A 20,452-nucleotide genomic window follows, 5' to 3' on the forward strand; every position below is an offset into this window, starting at 1 on the left:
GAAGGTATCGAATTCTGATCCCCAAGAACAACTATCACAACAACAACAGACTACCCTGACACCCACAATTTCAGGACATTAAAAGCCCTCACTCTAAATTTCGTAGAATCGACCACCTCATGTGATCATTCATGATGACGAGTATAATTGCAGGACCACAGAAGCCAAGAGCACAACAAATGAGAAGATGGCCTAACAAATTGTGTTTATTCAAGAAGAGATGAGAAGAATCAAAGGTACCAACACATTAGGGGAATTATGTTTAAGGACCTCTATTTTTATCCCAATGCTCAGTCACAGACTAAATTTAAATGCCCAGAATTTGAGAAGTACAACGGGGTAGGCTTCCCTCTATCACATCTGAACTATACTACGAATCAACGTGCTTATTTGGAGAGAATGATAGATTACTAGTGCAGTTGTTTCAAAGTAGCTTGATAGGTCAACCCTTAAATGATTCTCGGAACTAAATCATACAATCATCAAGGGTAGGCAAGACTTGGTTGAGATGTTCTGACACAATTATAAGTTAAACACAGATGTCGGATTAGACAAAAGTGATATGGCAAGGATGACACGTAAGCCTAGAGAGATAATAAAGAAATATGCCTAGAGGTGGCGATAGTCAGCTTCCCAAGTAAAGTTGCCCATGACTGAGTAAGAAATGAATACCATGTTTATCTTAACACTGTGGGTTACACAAATGCTAATTTTTCAACTTTAGTTCAAGTGGTAGATTGAGTCGAGGACGGGATCTAAACCGGCTTGATCTTGAATTTTACAAACTTTGAAGCATGAGCATATGGTCTACTCAAACAAAGTCAGAAGGTGAAAAAATATTTAAAAAGAAATTCAAAAAATTTTAAAAAAATTTTAATGCATTATCTTCCTAGGAATATTTATCAAACTTTCGTCCTTAAAAAGGGTATTAATTTAAAATATTCATTTTTTCAAAATTCAAAATTTAAAAAAAAAAATGCATTCCTTTCTTGGGAGTATTTAACATACATTCGTCCTCAGGAAATGTATTAATTTAGAATGTCCATCTTAAAAAAATACAAAAATAAAAAAATTTCAAAAAAATGGTCGCATTCTCTTCCTATGAATATTTAATCGAACATTCGTCCTCATCAAGGGTATTAATTTAGATCGTTCATTTAAAAAAATAAAATATTATTATTACCTATTTAAATATATATATTCAAAAATAAAAAAATTAAAATATTTCAAAAACATCTTTCAATCAGGAGCTTCATAAATACAAAGAATTTGGAATTAATGAACGACACAAGTGTACTATCAAATTTTGAAGAGTCAGACTTGATTCTATTATAAGACTGAAGATGACCCATAAACCTAAAAAATCTCATCCATCCACCAGAAGCCTTTATTTTAAAAGTATCAAGTTCGATTCAACTAACCACTTTTACTTCAATGTTTAATTCTCAAATGGAACTTGCAACTTGGAAAAAGGTCTATGTCAATGATGTATTGATTTGTTCTTCCTTTGAGATTTTCCTTACAAGACTTATCAGAGAAGAAAATGAAAAATATGTGTAGATTCAGAGGCAAGCCTAAACGAACGATCCTAAAGATCCCTAGGAAGCATATCGAAAATGATTAATAAATGAAGAAGAACGTCAAAAGAATGTTGAAAAGAAAAGTAGAACAACGAAATTCTAGCAAAATAGTTCTACCCTTGTGAAAGAAAAAGATTCTAGTCCAATTACGAAAAATTAGCCACAATCAAGGGTTCGAATCTGCAAAAGTTCTATTTCTTGAGTCGATAAACATTAATTGGCATCAAAAGATGTTCTTGAAAAATCAAATCTCGAAATGATGAGAGGCCTTCCTTCTACTACCTTAACATATCTACCGTTAGTCAACCTACTCGAGGTTTTATTATCCTTCAATTACCTAGAATCAGGGCATGCTACTTCACATTGGGATCATTTTGAATATATATATATATATATATATATATATATATATATATATATATATATATATATATATATATCATTTAAAAAAAAAAATTAAAAAGAAAGAAAATTTTCGATTAAAGTAGCTCAGATCAAACTTAATGAAGTATGGTTAAAAACATCAATCATCCCAAAATCCATTAATTTCAAGATTTCAAACAACCTTTACGCCACGAAATTGAAGAATTAATAAGACAAATCCTGTCAGACCCCGTACTTGGGTAGCCACTTTTCATCAATCATCCAATTTCTTCAAATCTAAGATTTCAAACGATGTTCGTGCTACGAAATCAAGGAATTCAAGGAAACTGAACCCTGTCAGATCCCGTGCTTGGGCAGTTGTCTTCTAAATCCACCATCCTACTTGATGCTCTCAAACGTGCGCAAACGAGTTCTTTCTGACTCATGTAAAAATAAAATATAGTTTCATTATAAAAAAAATGAATAAAAGGCAAACCTCCAGTTCAACCTATTCATTATATCAAATTCGATATTTGAGCTTTTATCATTTCTTCGCGAATCTCAACCATATCCACGTTACATCCTAAAATTAAGTCCTCTCTAATCAAGAAATGACTTGAAAAAATACGTCTATCACAAATGTTCATTGGTGATAAAGGAACAACTATCTTTGAGAAGTTTATAATAAGTGTAACGTGATTTGAAAGGGCACAGTGAAAACTTACAATGGCGTTGTGAGTAAAAGAATCAAATCATAGTAGGATCAAATATCATAGGCATGATGAAAACCTAAAAAGATATCGATGTGCACAAATTATGGAGTCGGACTTGGTTCAAATCGTAATTAGCACCAAAGGAATAAATGGCAAAAAAATTATCATCTCTACCAATTACTCTCCATCTCGAAAATATTTGAAGTCTGAGTAATCATCGATCTATCAATATCTTGAACAGATTCTAAAGTTTAACACTAATTACCAATCATTACACAATCCTTCACCCCATCATCAAACACCATCCAATCATTTTCTATATTTTTGTCGATATCCGATGGTGGGGAGGACTTTAAACGACCTTAAAGAGAATTGAGGAAAACTACTATCTATTTGCCAGACACACCATGGTCAGTATTCAACAATATCAAATTCTTGATCTAGTCATTTTGCTTATACTAAAATGATGATTTTAAAAGAAAGAAAAAAAATAAAGAGTTTTCTGCATGCATCACCAAAACTAGTATTTTGGGCTTATGATGAAAATTTCAATTTATTCCTCAAAAACAAGGTATTGCATTAATCGCAACCAATAATTATCAAAACTATTTTACATAAATACTTTTTTAACATTTACTCTGTAGCAAGAGCCTAAACTATGTATTGCTCATTAGCAAGAGCCTAAACTGCGTAGTGCTCCTTAACAAGATCTTACACTACATAATGTTGCTCAGTAAGAGTCTAAAATAACTTGGTTCTCCTTAACAAGACCTTAAACTATTTATTACTCCTTAATAAGAGCGTAAACTGCATAATGCTTGTTAACAAGAACTTAAACTCTATAATGATCCTCAATAAGAGCCTAAAACTATTTGTTACACTTTCACAAGAGTCTAAACTGCATATTGCTCATTTGCAAGAACCTAAACTGCATTTTGCTCCTTAATAAGAGTCTAAAACTACTTGTTGCTCCTCAACAAGAGCTTGAACTACATATTGCTCCTTGATAAGAGTTTAAATTATTTTTATTCCTCAATAAGATCCTAAAACTACTCTTTACTCCTTAGCAAGAACCTAAAATTGCTAATTACTTCTCAGTAAGAGTCTAAAATTACTTGTTGCTCCTTAGCAAGAGCCTAAACTACATGTTGGTCATTTACAAAAGTCTAAATGTCAGTTTGCTCCTCAATAAAAGCTTAAAATTGCTTCTTGCTCCTCAGTAAGAGCCTAAATTACATGTCACTCTTTGATAAGAGCCTAAATTACTTTTTGCTTCTCAGTAAGAGTCTAAAATTATTCTCTCTCTTTAGTAAGAGCCTAAAAGTGCTACTTTCTCTTCAGTAAGAACCTAAAACTATTTGTTGCTCCTTAGTAAGAGCCTAAATTGCATGTTACTCCTCAACAAAAACTCAAGTTGTATGATGCTCCCTAATACGAACCTAAACTGCCTAATATTCCTCAGTAAGAACCTAAACTATATGTTGCTCATTGTCGCATAAGTATAAACTACACGATATTCTCAATTTTTTTAAAAAACAAAAAAATAAAAATAATCGAGGAAAAATAATCTTCATCTTCCTTAGATTTCACATGTTCATCATTTAAAGCAAAAGACGTTAAATCATTTTTGTCAAAACATATTTAGATTACAAATCTCATCTCCACTTTTTACAATCGGTTCAATCCTTCTCAGACTCCCAACCTGGGAGACCGTCTTATTTATAGCAAATTCCATCCCTGTCAAACTCAAAACTTGGGAGGATCATGTTATCTTTTTTCCAACCACTGCAATCAAAGAATGTTACGGTAAGTTTGAAATACTTTTTCATGTAAACCTATTAAAGGATCATCACAAGTCTCTTAATTCCTCCCAAAAGATTTATTATTTCAAAAAAATCAAGAATTTTAAAAAATCCTTTTTGAGTTACATTCAATCCCAATTTGTCGAAACACAATAAAAAATACTAGAATTTTAAAATTCATCATCAAATCTGATATCTCAAACGAATTCCGTGCCACGAGACCGAGGAATTCCAAGGCAACCCTGTCAGACCCCATGTTTGGGTAGCTATTTTCTATCAAAAAAATCTTAAATTCACTTGGTGATTCAAAATAGTATTTTTAAAAATAATTTTCGGACCCGTACAAATAGGGATTCAGTCTACTCTTTGAAGTTCTTTGCGCACAACTCCTGCAAAGAGAGGCAATTATAGACACCCCAATTTGAATGGGCCCCCACTCGAAAAGACCCAAAAAAATAATTTTCTAGAAAAATTCGTTAATGAGCTTCAACAAGTCTAAATCGTCAAAATTCAACATTTTGATTAAATCAAAGGTTCCTAAGACCCTTAAAAGTCTAAGCCCGCTTAAAGCCCACCAATCCTCAATTCCCTAAAAATCGATGTCCACCTCACCCTAAAATGAACTCAACCTTAGACAAGACTCAAACCTAACCTAATCTTAATCCCATGCAACCCAAACCCTAAACCCAAGTCAATCCTAAAACCAAAATTTTCCCAAAATCCTAAGCCCAACATGTCAAAGCTCACATATATTCAAACTCATATCCATATCCATATCCATAACCATAATATTGAAAGCGCCCTCGATCCGCGGGGTGCGCGGATCCGCTTTTGACCCTTGAGGTTTGGGAGTCGTCACCTAGTTATTATGGTCTAGGAACCAAACTGACTCTAACATGGATAAAAAGAACTAATCTACCATAAAAAATCTGAATTCGGGGATCATGTTACGGGGTTGGAAGGTGTTAGGCACCAACCCCGCCCGACCAAAGTCGGTCTCTACTAACTTCCCAAATATATCACATTGCTAAAAACCTAGATAAAAATAAAAATAAAAAATTGCAGACCTTTCCGATAGTAAGGATTTTGGTCCCTCAGATCTGACAAAAAGAGCTCCTTGTACTGTACTCCCTTGCTTCGTTCTGTCTCCGAATTTGACTTCGGATCTCCTAGATCAAGGTATCTCCTTGTTTTTAATCTGAACTCTTCAAGTTTGTTACGGATTTAGGGGTGTTTTTGGAGGGATTTTAGGGGTTTTCTAGACTAAAATTGAAAGGGGGATGTTAGGTAAGGAGTTGGGGCTCCAAAACTAGGGTTTATGGGGGGCTAGGGGAGCTTCTAGACATACTTCTCTTAGGGTTTATGATTTGATACGAAAATAGGGTGTGAGCGCCCCTATTTATAGATTTTTTTAGGGCTTGATTTTGATAGAGTTAGTATTTAATTGGAGTTGTGTTTTAGTTAGAATTGTTTTAGGTAGAATTGTGTTTTAATTAGAATTATTTTAGGTAGAATTATTTTTTAGTTAGAACTCTATTAGATAGAGTTATTATTTAATTAGAACTCTATTATGATTTTGACTTTTGGTCTTATTTGATTGATTTTTAATATTTTGACTTTAGTCATAATTGATTGACTTTCAATATTTTGACTTTAGTCTTGCTTAATTGACTTTAATTTTGACTTTAGTCTCACTTGATTGACTTTAATACCTTGACTTTAGTCTTGCTTGATTTACTTTTAATTTTTGGAGACCCCTCCTCCATTATTTTTTTAATTCTTTGGACCCCCAAATGGAGGGGTCCTTAAAGAAATATCCCACGAACCCTCAACAATTTTACTTAAAAGTCCGATTGATCGATTTTTTAGTTCCAATTTTTAAATTAATTTCATTAATATTTCACTTTAATTATTTAATATTTTATTTATTAATTTCAGAATTTTTAATTATGAAAATTGTGAAATTACCGTTTTACCCCCGAAGAGGACTTTTCACGTTTTAAGTCGATTTTTAATGTTCTAGGATGTTTTAAAATCAATTTTTTGTAAGGAATTCAATGGAAATATTAGTTTGTATCATTTATGAAATTTTTTGTGTGAAATGGTCATGAACTTTATGAGGGGCATTTTTGTAATTTTGTCAAATTTTGTTAAAATTGGTGAAATGATTTATTTGGTTCTAATTTGTTATTTTATGTGTTTGAGAGAATTTTTCTAAGCGTAACGTAGGCTCTAAGGTTGTTTTGAGGTTAGGGGTATTTTGATAATTTGGTCAATTTTTAGTGATTTTTATCGTGAAGCTTCTTTTTGATCTGTAAGATGATGATTTCTATGTTTCTGGGGTTGTATTTTCCTAGCGTAGCGTGGTTTCTAAGGTTTTGTCAATTCGAGATACCTTATCCGGATTTCTGAAGCACATCTGGTAACAAAATAAAGCAATAGAATACACATCCATAATTGGGAATCATTGTGATCGGGTTGACGAGTTGATTAATCAGGCGAGTGCAAAAATGGGGTGTCTACAGATGCCCCTATTTGGCAAAGGGTTGAAGCAAACTAGATAGCAAATCTATTTTGGTAGATAGTACGATATCTGAATGCCAAAGCTAGTGACATTTCATTTTGCAGCCTGATTTAGCAATTCGTCAAGGTGTTTGGATCCTTGAGGGTAAAGCTCTCCCCGAATTAAAAGGTTATCAGGTCCTTGAGCGCAAATTCTCACTGACAGTGTCAGATCCTTGAATTTTAAAGAATTCTCCTTGACTAAAAAGTGCAAATGTGCAAGTGTGTGCACTGTGTGAAACTGAGTAAAATCTGAGTATAATTTTAGCATAATTTGAGTATAAACTGAGCATAATTGAGTAAAACTGAGCATAACTTCGAGAAAACCCTCGACGGTAACTGAGCAAAGTCCAAGATAACCCTTGGCGGCATCTGAGCAAAATCCAAGTTAACCTTTGACGGCAACTGAGCAAAATCCAAGGTAACCCTTGGCGGCAACTGAGCAAAATCCAATATAACCCTTGGCGGCAACTGAGCGAAATCCAAGTTAACCCTTGGCGGAAACTGAGCGAAATTCAAGATAACCCTTGGCAGCAACTGAGCAAAATCCAAGATAACCCTTGGCGGAAACTGAGCAAAATCCAAGATAACCCTTGGCGGCAACTGAGCAAAATCCAAGATAACCCTTGGCGGAAACTGAGCAAAATCCAAGTTAACCCTTGGCGGCAACTGAGCAAAATCCAAGATAACCCTTGGCGGAAACTGAGAAAAATCCAAGATAACATTTCGCGGCAACTAAGCAAAATCCAAAATAACCCTTGGCGGCAACTGAGCAAAATCCAAGATAACCCTTGGCGGCAACTGAGCAAAATCCAAGATAACCCTTGGCGGCAACTGAGCAAAATCCAAGATTAACCTTGGCGGCATCTGAGCAAAATCCAAGATAACCCTTGGCGGTAACTGAGCAAAATCCAAGATAACATTTGCGGCAACTGAGCAAAATCCAAGATAATCCTTGGCGGCAACTGAGCAAAATCCAAGATAACCCTTGGCAAAAACTGAGTAAAATCCAAGATAACCCTTGGCGGTAACTGAGCAAAATCCAAGATAACCTTGGCGGCAACTGAGCAAAATCCAAGATAATCCTTGGCGGAAACTGAGCAAAATCCAAGATAACCCTTGGCGGCAACTGAGCAAAATCCAAGACAACCATTGGCGGTAACTGAGCAAAATCCAAGATAACCCTTGACGAAAATTGAGCAAAATCCAAGATAACCCTTAACCCTTGGCGGCAACTGAGCAAAATCCAAGTTAACCCTTGGCGACAACTGAGCAAAATCCAAGATAACCCTTAACGGCAACTGAGCAAAATACTAGATAACCCTTGGCGGCATCTGAGCAAAATCCAAGATAATCCTTGGCGGCAAGTGAGCAAAATCAAAAATAACCCTTGGCGAAAATTGAGCAAAATCCAAGATAACCCTTGGCGAAAACTGAGCAAAATCCAAGATAACCCTTGGCGGCATCTGAGCAAAATCCAAGATAACCCTTGGCGGTAACTGAGCAAAATCCAAGATAACCTTTGCGGCAACTGAGCAAAATCCAAGATAATCCTTGACGGCAACTGAGCAAAATCTAAGATAACCTTGGCGAAAACTGAGCAAAATCCAAGATAACCCTTGGCGAAAACTGAGCAAAATCCAAGATAACCCTTGGCGAAAACTGAGAAAAATCCAAGTTAACCCTTGACGGAAACTGAGCAAAATCCAAGTTAACCCTTGGCAAAAACTGAGCAAAATCCAAGATAACCCTTGGCGGAAACTGAGAAAAATCCAAGATAACCTTTCGCGGCAACTAAGCAAAATCCAAGATAACCCTTGGCGGTAACTGAGCAAAATCCAAGATAACATTTGCAGCAACTGAGCAAAATCCAAGATAATCCTTGGCGGCAACTGAGCAAAATCCAAGATAACCCTTGGCACAAACTGAGCAAAATCCAAGATAACCCTTGGCGGCAACTGAGCAAAATCCAAGATAACCCTTGGCGGAAACTGAGCAAAATCCAAGATAACCCTTGGCGGCAACTGAGCAAAATTCAAGACAACCATTGGCGGCAACTGAGCAAAATCCAAGATAACCCTTGACGAAAATTGAGCAAAATCCAAGATAACCCTTAACCCTTGGCGGCAACTGAGTAAAATCCAAGTTAACCCTTGGCGACAACTGAGCAAAATCCAAGATAACCCTTAACGGCAACTGAGCAAAATCCTAGATAACCCTTGGCGGCATCTGAGCAAAATCCAAGATAATCCTTGGCGGCAAGTGAGCAAAATCAAAGATAACCCTTGGCGAAAATTGAGCAAAATCCAAGATAACCCTTGGCGAAAACTGAGCAAAATCCAAGATAACCCTTGGCGGCATCTGAGCAAAATCCAAGATAACCCTTGGCGGTAACTGAGCAAAATCCAAGATAACCTTTGCGACAACTGAGCAAAATCCAAGATAATCCTTGACGGCAACTGAGCAAAATCTAAGATAACCTTGGCGAAAACTGAGCAAAATCCAAGATAACCCTTGGCGGCAACTGAGCAAAATCCAAGATAACCCTTGGCGACAACTGAGCAAAATCCAAGATAACCCTTGACGAAAACTGAGCAAAATCCAAGGTAACCCTTGGCGAAAACTAAGAAAAATCCAAGTTAACCCTTGACGGAAACTGAGCAAAATCCAAGTTAACCCTTGGCAAAAACTGAGCAAAATCCAAGATAACCCTTGGCGGTAACTGAGCAAAATCCAAGATAACCCTTGGTGGCAACTGAGCAAAATCCAAGATAACCTTTGGCGAAAACTGAGCAAAATCCAAGATAACCCTTAACCCTTGGCGGCAACTAAGCAAAATCCAAGTTAACCCTTGGCGACAACTGAGCAAAATCCAAAATAACCCTTGACGGCAACTGAGCAAAATCCAAGATAACCCTTGGCGACATCTGAGCAAAATCCAAGATAACCCTTGGCGGAAACTGAGCGAAATCCAAGATAACCCTTGACGAAAACTGAGCAAAATCCAAGATAACCCTTGGCGGCATCTGAGCAAAATCCAAGATAACCCTTGGCGGAACCTGAGCAAAATCCAAGATAACCCTTGGCAGAAACTGAGCAAAATCCAAGATTAGCCTTGGCGGAAACTGAGCAAAATCTAAGATAACCCTTGGCGGCATCTGAGCAAAATCCAAGATAACCCTTGGTGGAACCTGAGCAAAATCCAAGATAACCCTTGGCGAAAACTAAGCAAAATCCAAGTTAACCCTTGGCAGAAACTGAGCAAAATCCAAGATAACCCTTGGCGGCAACTGAGTAAAATCCAAGTTAACCTTGGCAATAATTGAGCAAAACTGGTAGAGGAAGGAAGGAATTTTGGGAAAGAATGAATGAATCTGGAGAAGACTGATTGGAATGAATCGGAGAATGAATAAATCTGAAAGATAATGAATCTGGAAGAGAAATGATCGAATCTAAGAATGATTGGATCTGAAAAAGAATTTGGAGAACGAAAGAATGCCATATCTCCTATGTGAGATCCAAAATGCTTTTGTTTGAACCTCAAGGATTTATCAAGAAGTTTTAAAACCTGAGTTTTTATTTCTTTTGAACCTCAAGAGTTTTTTGAAAAACTGTTATCAAAAGGGTTACCTTAAATTTGGGGTTCTTAGGATTAACATTGCTCAAAAGGAAAATGCCTCTAGTTTGACAATGACCATGGCCTTGAAAATAATTGAACACATCATAAAAAAATGCCCTAGTATAAGGGGGAAAAGTTATATTAAAAAAGAAAGAAAATGCCCCTTGTATGAAGGTTTGAAATAATTGATTACCACAAACGCAATAAAGACTCAACTTTTAAATTTGATTAATTTTATTGAAGGTTTTGAGTCAGGCTCAAGAGTACAAAATTATTTCCTTTCGAGTTTCATCATAGAATTCACCCTTATCTCCCTTGGTTAACTTAGGGGAGTAAAAATTTTCAGATCGATCGTAGACAAGATACTTGTGGCTTCTGAGTCTATGCCTGGTTTAAGCTAAGTATTGACCTTGATTATTCAGACTTCTGATGTTTCAGCTTAGACCGCTCTCAGCTTGGGATTTTCTTCTATTTTTCTTTGTTGCTCTAACTTTTGCCTAGATCGCCTTTTCAGGTTTTCAATCTAGCAAGCTTGCTTTAGCTTTTGCCTAGATCGCCTTTCAGGTTTTCGATCTAGCGAGTTTTTTTCTTCTTTTTTCTTAGCTCTGATTGTTGTCAAAGTTGTCCTTTTAGATTTTCAACCTTGCGAGCTTGCCTTAATTTTTTCTTAAGTCGTCCTTTTCGAGTTTTCAACTTAGCAGGTTTCATCATTTTTTTATCTTCATTTTCTTTTCTTCCTATCTAAACTTCTGGAGTTGCTGTCTGATTATGCTTTGCTATCTTCCTTGACTTTTCGCACGGTACTTAGGAGGACTTTCATAGGTAAGCTTAGGACTGGGTATAAAAAGAAAGGGATTTTGAGGCTCAAAAACTCGAATGCCCCTTGTGTGGCATTTCTTTTACTTTGAATTTTCTTCCCCATTTTGAAGATATTTTTTTTTCTTTTGAATTTCTCTCTTTTTAGATTTTTTCTTTGTTGAGGAATCTATTTTTTTATTTTGATGTGGTCGGGCCTGAAGTAACTTCTCAGGTTGCCTACGTGCCCCAGATCTTTGGGATCAGACCAAAATGTAGTTCGAATTTTCCCTTCCCTAAGTTAGGTAATCAGGCTAAGAAAGAAAAGTATATATATATTATTCTTTTTTTTTTTTTAAAAGGCTGCAAAGGGGTTGAGAGAGGATATATTGAACTGGGTAATAAGATAATTGATTCGGCCAAAGATGGCCTCCTTAAATGTAGTACCGTTTGATTTGGTCAAGGTTGGTTGGTTCTGGTAATTCGATTCTATCATGATCTTGAAGCTTGACAGTTTTTCCTAGTAGTATTTCCTTGATGATGAACGGACCTCCTCAATTTGGTTTGAACTTCCCTCTAGGGTCAAAGATAGGTGTCCGATTCTCTTTGAGTACCAAATCCCTGACTTGTAAGTGACGGGCCTTGATCTTTTTGTCAAACGCACGAGCAACTCTTCTTTGATAAGCTTGCATGTGATACAAAGCTCTTCGTCATTTTTCTTCAATCAAACTTAATTCTTCGAACCCAATCTACTTCTGACAATTGACTTTCCTTGAAGGCCTTGAAATACGAGATTTACATTTCAACTGGTAAGATTGCTTCCATATCATACACTAGAAAGTAGGGAATAGCTCCAATGGAAGACTGTATTAAGGTATGATGTACCCCTAGTGTGAATGGTAACTTCTCTAACTAATCCTGGTGTGATTGACACATTTCCCTGATGATTGTTTTGAGATATTTTATTGGCTCCTTCAACCTTTTCATTAATTTGAGGACGGTAGAGAGATAATGTGATGTCAAATCTCGAACTTTGAATACAAAGTGATAACTTAAGCTTTGATGTACGACCCATTATTAGAGATCAATACCGCTTCAACTGTTTCATTAATCTAATAATGGTAATTTATTCTGGGAGCTCTACCATGTTGAGAAGTCTAGCACTGATACATTTCATAAGATCTTCTTTGATATCATTTTATCAATTCAATATCTAATCCGTGTAAGACAACACCCAAGCTTGCACCTAACATATCCTCATAGGCCCAAGCGAACAAGTCTTTTGAAATTTCTGAGAAAATTCATTATCCCCTTGTGTTCCTCTAGAAATAAGATGGTTTCTATTTGAATCTCTTTAGGAATTTATTTCTATTTCGAGGTCAATGACCTTTGCTTTCTTGAGCCCGACTCTTATCTTCTTACTCATGAGAAAAATCTATCATTGAAGTCAGATTAGTAGTTAATTCGTTAATGCGCTCGAGGTATTCAAAAATTTCTTTTATCCGATCAATTTCAGATGAGGCAAAAGACACCTCTATAGACTCGATGAACTAACTTGACTCAATAGGAAAGAGTAGACTCAATATAAGGAAGACATGACCTTGCTGGAAAAAAGGACTTGAGCTAACCCAAATGACTAATGAAAACTCAAGACAAGTACCCAGACGAGTTTGATTAGGACTAAGGACTGAGATATTGCTTATAACCGGTAGGATTGAAGCACTATAATCTTCAAAGAACAACTGGTTGATGTTGAGAAATTTTGAGGTCATTTCTGACTGTTGACTTGATATTGACGTTTACTCTAACTGACCGGATTTACAATCTTAGCTAGACGATGGACGATTGAGCTTACATACAATGATAGCTCTTAAAACCTCTTTGAAGGTGAATTTAACCAATTTCAGTGTCACCCCCTTGATAACATTTTAAATAAACCCTGAGATTTTATTGAATTTTGTGCACCAATCCATTAAACAATTCATCCATTCAATGATTATTCAGAAGGAAAATAATTTTATTGCACTCTTGAAAATAATGTTTTTATTGAATAAAAATTTTCACAATTCTGATTATTTTTTTGCAATCATTTTCTTTTTAGAAAAACATATTTTGATAATTTTACAAGGTCCATGCAAAAAAAATAGATTTTTGATAAAAACATATTTCAAAAATTTTCCATGCAAAAATAGATCTTTTGTAAATCATTTTTCCTTCATTTTCTTTTCTTTCGAAAAATATTTTTTTCTGAAAAATAGTTTGTTATTTGGAAAGTATTTTCTCTTGAAAAATCTTGTTCTTCTGGAAAACTCTTTTCTTAGAAAACATTATTTTCTAGAAAATAACACTTTTTCTGGAAAACACTTATTTTGGAAAACACTTATTTTGGAAAACACTTTTTCTAGAAAGCACTTTCCCTTCATAAACCATTTTTCTTCTTTGAAAATTTGATTTTTATTTTAATTTAAATGGCCCAACCCACCATGATTATTGGATCGGGATGGACTGGGTCATTATTGTAAAAGAATGGATTCTTTATTGGGTCGGTGCACCCATTTTAATTTTCAAAACAAATTTTTGATCCTTGAGGACAATCATACACTTTGATCTCATCATTCACATCATTCACATATATTCATCAATCCAAAGGTTCCATTTAATAAGCAACCCGGGAACACCCACGATAAGTTCGAGTCGTGACCTACAGGGAAGGTTTCTAGGCTCTAAGCTTACTACGTGCAATGCATTTTTATCTGGCCACCCTTGCCTAAGCACACCTATATACCTTTCGATACGTGGTGACTTGGTTTGATATACCGTATAGGTGATAATCTAAAACCTCAACTCACTTCTCTGAAGCCAAAAACAGCCAGTTCGATCTCCAGTTGAGAGGTGGCGCACAATGCTGAGCAAGGGCCCACTTAAATACCTCTCGTCTAGAATAGACGTAGTCTATCCCCCTTGTACAGTAGGGTACAGCGGGGTAAGATCTTGCTTAGGCACCGGTTTTGACCAAGAAGTGTAATTGATATACTTAGATTATCTTTTACACCTACGGGTACGAGTCAAGAGTTGTAGCTTTCATAAATGGTTTGGCATCCCACGAGGGGACTGACCACGTACTAGTACTACGTTGGCAATCGGGACATGTGACTGTGTGGTTCATAATAGGTAAAAGGCTCAGGTCGCTCCAGCCTGGGTGCATCAATACATCTATCAGAATCACCTGATTAGACATTATTGATGCCCCAGTTTGATATACCCTAAGGTACGTGACTAGAGTTGTGATTTTCATGAATGACGTCGCATCTCTGAAGAGATCGGGCCACGCACTAGTGCCACATTGGCTATATAGGACGTGTAAGTGTGCAAACCAGTAAACGTGCATGTGGTGTGTGCAAAACAGGGTGGGGTGTGCCCCGGCCTTTTTCAAACACATGGGCCCATGGGCCAGATTATGTCATCACATATGGATATCAAATGAATATTGATCAAGAAAATAATACAAAACCCATCATATCGAAATTAAGATGAAAGCAAACACATCACAAATATATCTGTAGAGATCATGACACATTATATGGGCATATAACACAAATAATAATTAATCTGATCCAACATTAAAAAGACCCACAAATTTGTTGTCTATGGTCTAATCAAGGGTTACTTTTGGGTGATCCAAAATAAATCGAGATTTCAATAGATGTTACATTGATGATAGAATGACAATGGTTGAGAGGAGCTCACTCTCAGGAACATTAATTGTGCTAACATTAGATAAATTCGGATTTTCTGTGAATTTGAAAAATACAATCCGAACTTACATCGATGATATCTAAGGCTCCCGATAATGAAATCGAGTGAAATCAAGTTCTAAATTAATCTAATCGATGAGATCTACATTTTATTAAAGGTGCCTAGACTTAATTCTCACCAGAATGTTCTGTAAAAACGTTTTAACGTTGCTGTCCCAACCTTCATTCAGAAATAATTCTAGATTTACAGATTGAACTTGCATCGATGATATCTAAGGCTTCTGATAACGAAATTGAGTGAACTCAGATTCTAAATTAATCTACTCGATGAGATCTACGTTTTATTAAGAGGTTCCTAGACTTAATTCTCACTAGAATATTCTGTGAAAACGTTTTAACATTGCTATCCCAACCTTCATTCAGCAACAATTCCAGATTTACAGATTGAACTTCCATCGATGATATCTAAGGCTTCCGATAATGAAATTGAGTGAACTCAGGTTCTAAATTAATCTACTCGATGAGATCTACGTTTTATTAAGAGGTTCCTAGACTTAATTCTCACTAGAATATTCTGTAAAAAAGTTTTAACATTGCTATCCTAACTTTCATTCAACAACAATTCCAGATTTACAAATTGAACTTGCATCGATGATATCTAAGGCTTTCGATAACGAAATTGAGTGAACTCAAGTTCTAAATTAATCTACTCGATGAGATATACGTTTTATTAATAGGTTCCCAGACTTAATTCTCACTAAAATGTTTTGTAAAAACGTTTGAACATTACTGTCCCAACCTTCATCATTCCATCATTTTCATATGTCAATTTGAATCTTTCATTATTTAGGGGTCATCAAAAAGTGATCCTTAATTGGAAAAATGCAATACCCAAAATCATCTACAATCAAGATAAAAAAATAAATAAACAAAAAAAATAAATAAAATAAATCCAACTAAATAATAAAAAAAAAACTAGGTCATCTTGGCAATGCTCCCATACTAGGGATTTTTCAAGTTTGATCCTCAATAGTCCCCAGTGGAGTCGCCACTGAAAGCGCCCTCGATCCGCGGGGTGCGCGGATCTGCTTTTGACCCTTGAGGTTTGGGAGTCGCCACCTAGTTATTGTGGTCTAGGAACCAAATTGACTCTAACATGGATAAAAAGAACTAATCTACCATAAAAAATCTGAATTCGGGGATCATGTTACGGGGTTGGAAGGTGTTAGGCACCAACCCCGCCCGACCAAAGTCGGTCTCTACTAACTTCCCAAATATATCACAATACTAAAAACCTAGATAAAAATAAAAATAAAAAATTTCATACCTTTCCGATAATAACTATTTTGCTTCCTCAGATCTGACAAAAAGAGCTCCTTGTACTGTATTCCCTTGCTTCGTTCTGTCTCCGGATTTGACTTTGGATCTTCTAGATCAAGGTATCTCCTTGTTTTTGAATCTGAACTCTTCAAGTTTGTTATGGATTTAGGGGTGTTTTTGGAGGGATTTTAGGGGTTTTCTAGACTAAAATTGAAAGGGGGATGTTAGGTAAGGAGTTGGGGCTCCAAAACTAGGGTTTGTGGGGGGTTAGGGGAGCTTCTAAACCTACTTCTCTTAGGATTTATGATTTGATACGAAAATAGGGTGTGAGCACCCCTATTTATAGATTTTTTTAGGGCTTGATTTTGATAGAGTTAGTATTTAATTAGAGTTGTGTTTTAGTTAGAATTATTTTAGGTAGAATTGTGTTTTAATTAGAATTGTTTTAGGTAGAATTATTTTTTAGTTAGAACTCTATTAGATAGAGTTATTATTTAATTAGAACTCTATTATGATTTTGACTTTTGGTCTTATTTGATTGATTTTTAATATTTTGACTTTAGTCATAATTTATTGACTTTCAATATTTTGACTTTAGTTTTGCTTAATTGACTTTAATTTTGACTTTAGTCTCACTTGATTGACTTTAATACCTTGAATTTAGTCTTGCTTGATTTACTTTTAATTTTTGGAGACCCCTCCTCCATTATTTTTTTAATTCTTTGGACCCCCAAATGGAGGGGTCCTTAAAGAAATATCCCACAAACCCTCAACAATTTTACTTGAAAGTCCGATTGATCGATTTTTTAGTTCTAATTTTTAAATTAATTTCATTAATGTTTCACTTTAATTATTTAATGTTTTATTTATTAATTTTGAAATTTTTAATTATGAAAATTATGAAATTACCGTTTTACCCCCGGAGAGGACTTTTCACATTTTAAGTCGATTTTTAATGTTCTAGGATGTTTTAAAATTAATTTTTTCTAAGGAATTCAATGGAAATATTAGTTTGTGTCATTTATGAAATTTTTTGTGTGAAATGGTCATGAACTTTATGAGGGGCATTTTTATAATTTTGTTAAAATTGGTGAAATGATTTATTTGGTTCCGATTTGTTATTTTATGTGTTTGAGAGAATTTTTCTAAGCGTAACGTAGGCTTTAAGGTTGTTTTGAGGTTAGGGGTATTTTGGTAATTTGGTCAATTTTTAGTGATTTTTATCGTGAAGCTTCTTTTTGGTCTGCAAGATGATGATTTCTATGTTTCTGGGGTCGTATTTTCTTAGCGTAGCGTGATTTCTAAGGTTTTGTCAATTCGAGATACCTCATCCAGATTTCTGAAACACATCTGATAACAAAATAAAGCAGTAGAATACACATCCATCATTAGGAATCATTGCAATCGGGTTGACGAGTTGATTAATCAAGCGAGTGTAAAAATGGGGTGTCTACAAATATATAAATCATTACCCACATCAACCAATCAATACTGGATAATCAAATAGGACACTTGTCCTCACCACAACCTACCTCCTAAAAATCATTCTAGCCAACTTCATCATCACCTACCACTTATACCATTCTCCACACTTTATATCATAAACCTAACCCATTACCTTTTCCTAACAAAATCACCTACCCACATCACAACCCATACCCTTCTCTCATCATTATCTTTAAACCTATTCTCACAAGTCATCCTATACCCCTTATACCCAATCAATTCATCTAAATACTTCATTTTCACACCTTTTGGACATATGTTACCACATCCTTCACCCTCCAAAAATCTAACCACATAATCCCTTACACAACTCATTCTCTTAACCAAACACTACACCTCATCCCATCTAACACTCAACTCAAATAGGTTGAGAGATCCAACCCATCTAGATAAAAAACTATCCATTTACCTCTCCTTGCACAAATACCCTCATCTCATTCCTAAATTTCACACCCCTCACCCTTAAACCTCATGATATTTCCCACTTTTCTACCTTTTCACCCCATCTTACCCCTAAAAGTAATCTTCAATACCTATAAGTACCCCCTTTATCTTTCAAAATGGATATACTATCAAGTCTTAAAAAGGACTAAATTTTTTTTGTCTCAATTAAACTCTTCTCTACTTTCCTCACTTCATCTACTCCAAAACATATACCCTCACAATTCTACGATGGATCCAAGAAGAAGAAGAAAAGAAAGGCCCAAGCCTCAAGGTAAGGTTGAGCATAAACATGCACCTCCCCCTTCTTACCCTCTCTATTTTACTCTTCTATCTCTTTCTCTCATTTTTTCTATTATTTTAGCAAGTCCCTAAAATGTAATGATCCTCCTCTCCTACCTCCAGTAGATTGGATTTTGGTTCAATCAAAAGTGTATGGGTTGTAATCACTTTTAATATAAAAAAAAGAATCATTTTAAAATCCCCCTCCAAACAACTTATTTTGAGACAATTAGTAGTTGAGTCCTTCTCAACCCATGAGAATGGGTCTGCAACCATTAGCCAATACTTTTATAAAAAAATATATTGTTCCCGAGGCTAAATTTCTATAAGGATCATCTCCTTCAATGAGATGATCCCTATAGTCCGAGTCGATAACAAATGCCTTATTAGGGTACAAATCGCCAATCATGTAACTTTTTTACTTTATTTATTTCAAAATGCCCAATTTACTTTTGAGGTTACCACCAATTGGTAGAGAGAAATGGGTGCTTAACATTTCCCCCTTTCTCTAATCGAATCATTTACCTAGATCTTAGGTGGGTGAGTATTTTATCCATACTAGAGTCACTAAATGTCAAAATGACACTTTTTTCTAAAAATACACACCAGGTGACCGTTCACACCCTTTTACAAAAAAAATGGTGACAACTCCAAATTTTCATAGAGGTGATCTTTGAAAATTGAAAATCACGCATCTACAATACATATTGAGAATGTGGCTAGGTATTTGATGAATTCACAGAATTTTCCATTGTTCATGTTTGAAAGAATAGGATTGGGCAATGTTTTAGGTTGGAATGGTGTTATTAATATCATTTTCATCAATTTTTGGAAGGTGACACTAAGAGGCATTCTAAAGTTGGAGAATTGTAATTTAGGATTAGGTTCAATAGCTTTGGGGTTTGATGTAATAGATGTATTGGCCAATTGTAAGGAATTTGCACTAGGATTTAGATTTCGATGAGTTTCCTAAGAGTCTTAAAGAGAAAGCATATTTAACTTGATTTCTTGCTTTAAGGAAAGATTGAAAATAGAAAGATATTGAGGCATCAAAAACTTGGCATAAGTTGAAGTGAGATTCCTAAGGATGATCTTGACTTGTTCTTTTTCTTGGGGTCGATCCTACAATTGAGCAACTTTAACTCTCCATTAGGCAATGAGCTCAGTAAAGGTTTTCTCAGGTTTTTACTTGGTTGTTTTCAAATTCCTTTTTGAAAGTTTGATATCTATGTTGAATGAATATCAATCGATAAATTCCATCATTAATTCATGTCATGCCTTTACATGAGACAAATCCTACGACATGAGTCCATGCAAAGCATACCTTGTTAGAGTTCTTCAAAAAAGTTAAGTCTTATGCCCATCACTCAGAGATGTCAATGTATACTTTTAAGTCAGTCCTAAGGCATCCAATGCTATAAAACTTATATATTTTTGGCATTATAACTTTTAGTAGACGGATAATAGAAAATAATTTAATAACCCCTAATCCAAGGGTAAGATCGTCTATGTCCTTGATATTCTTTAATGCAATTTCAACTTGAATTATCAATGGGCTAAAACAAGGTTGATGGGAGCTTGATCTTCTTCTTGGTCTTCAATGAGGTCAAGTACAACCTGAAGTTATATAGTTTTATCTTTTTTTTCTTTTCATTTTTGAAGTCATTGATTTGTGCTTGATTCAACTATTTGAAAGAATCCAAAATCTGATGGA

Source organism: Akebia trifoliata, chromosome 15 (assembly GCF_017979445.1).
Source record: "Akebia trifoliata isolate Shusen 1 chromosome 15, ASM1797944v1, whole genome shotgun sequence".
Lineage (NCBI taxonomy): Eukaryota > Viridiplantae > Streptophyta > Magnoliopsida > Ranunculales > Lardizabalaceae > Akebia > Akebia trifoliata.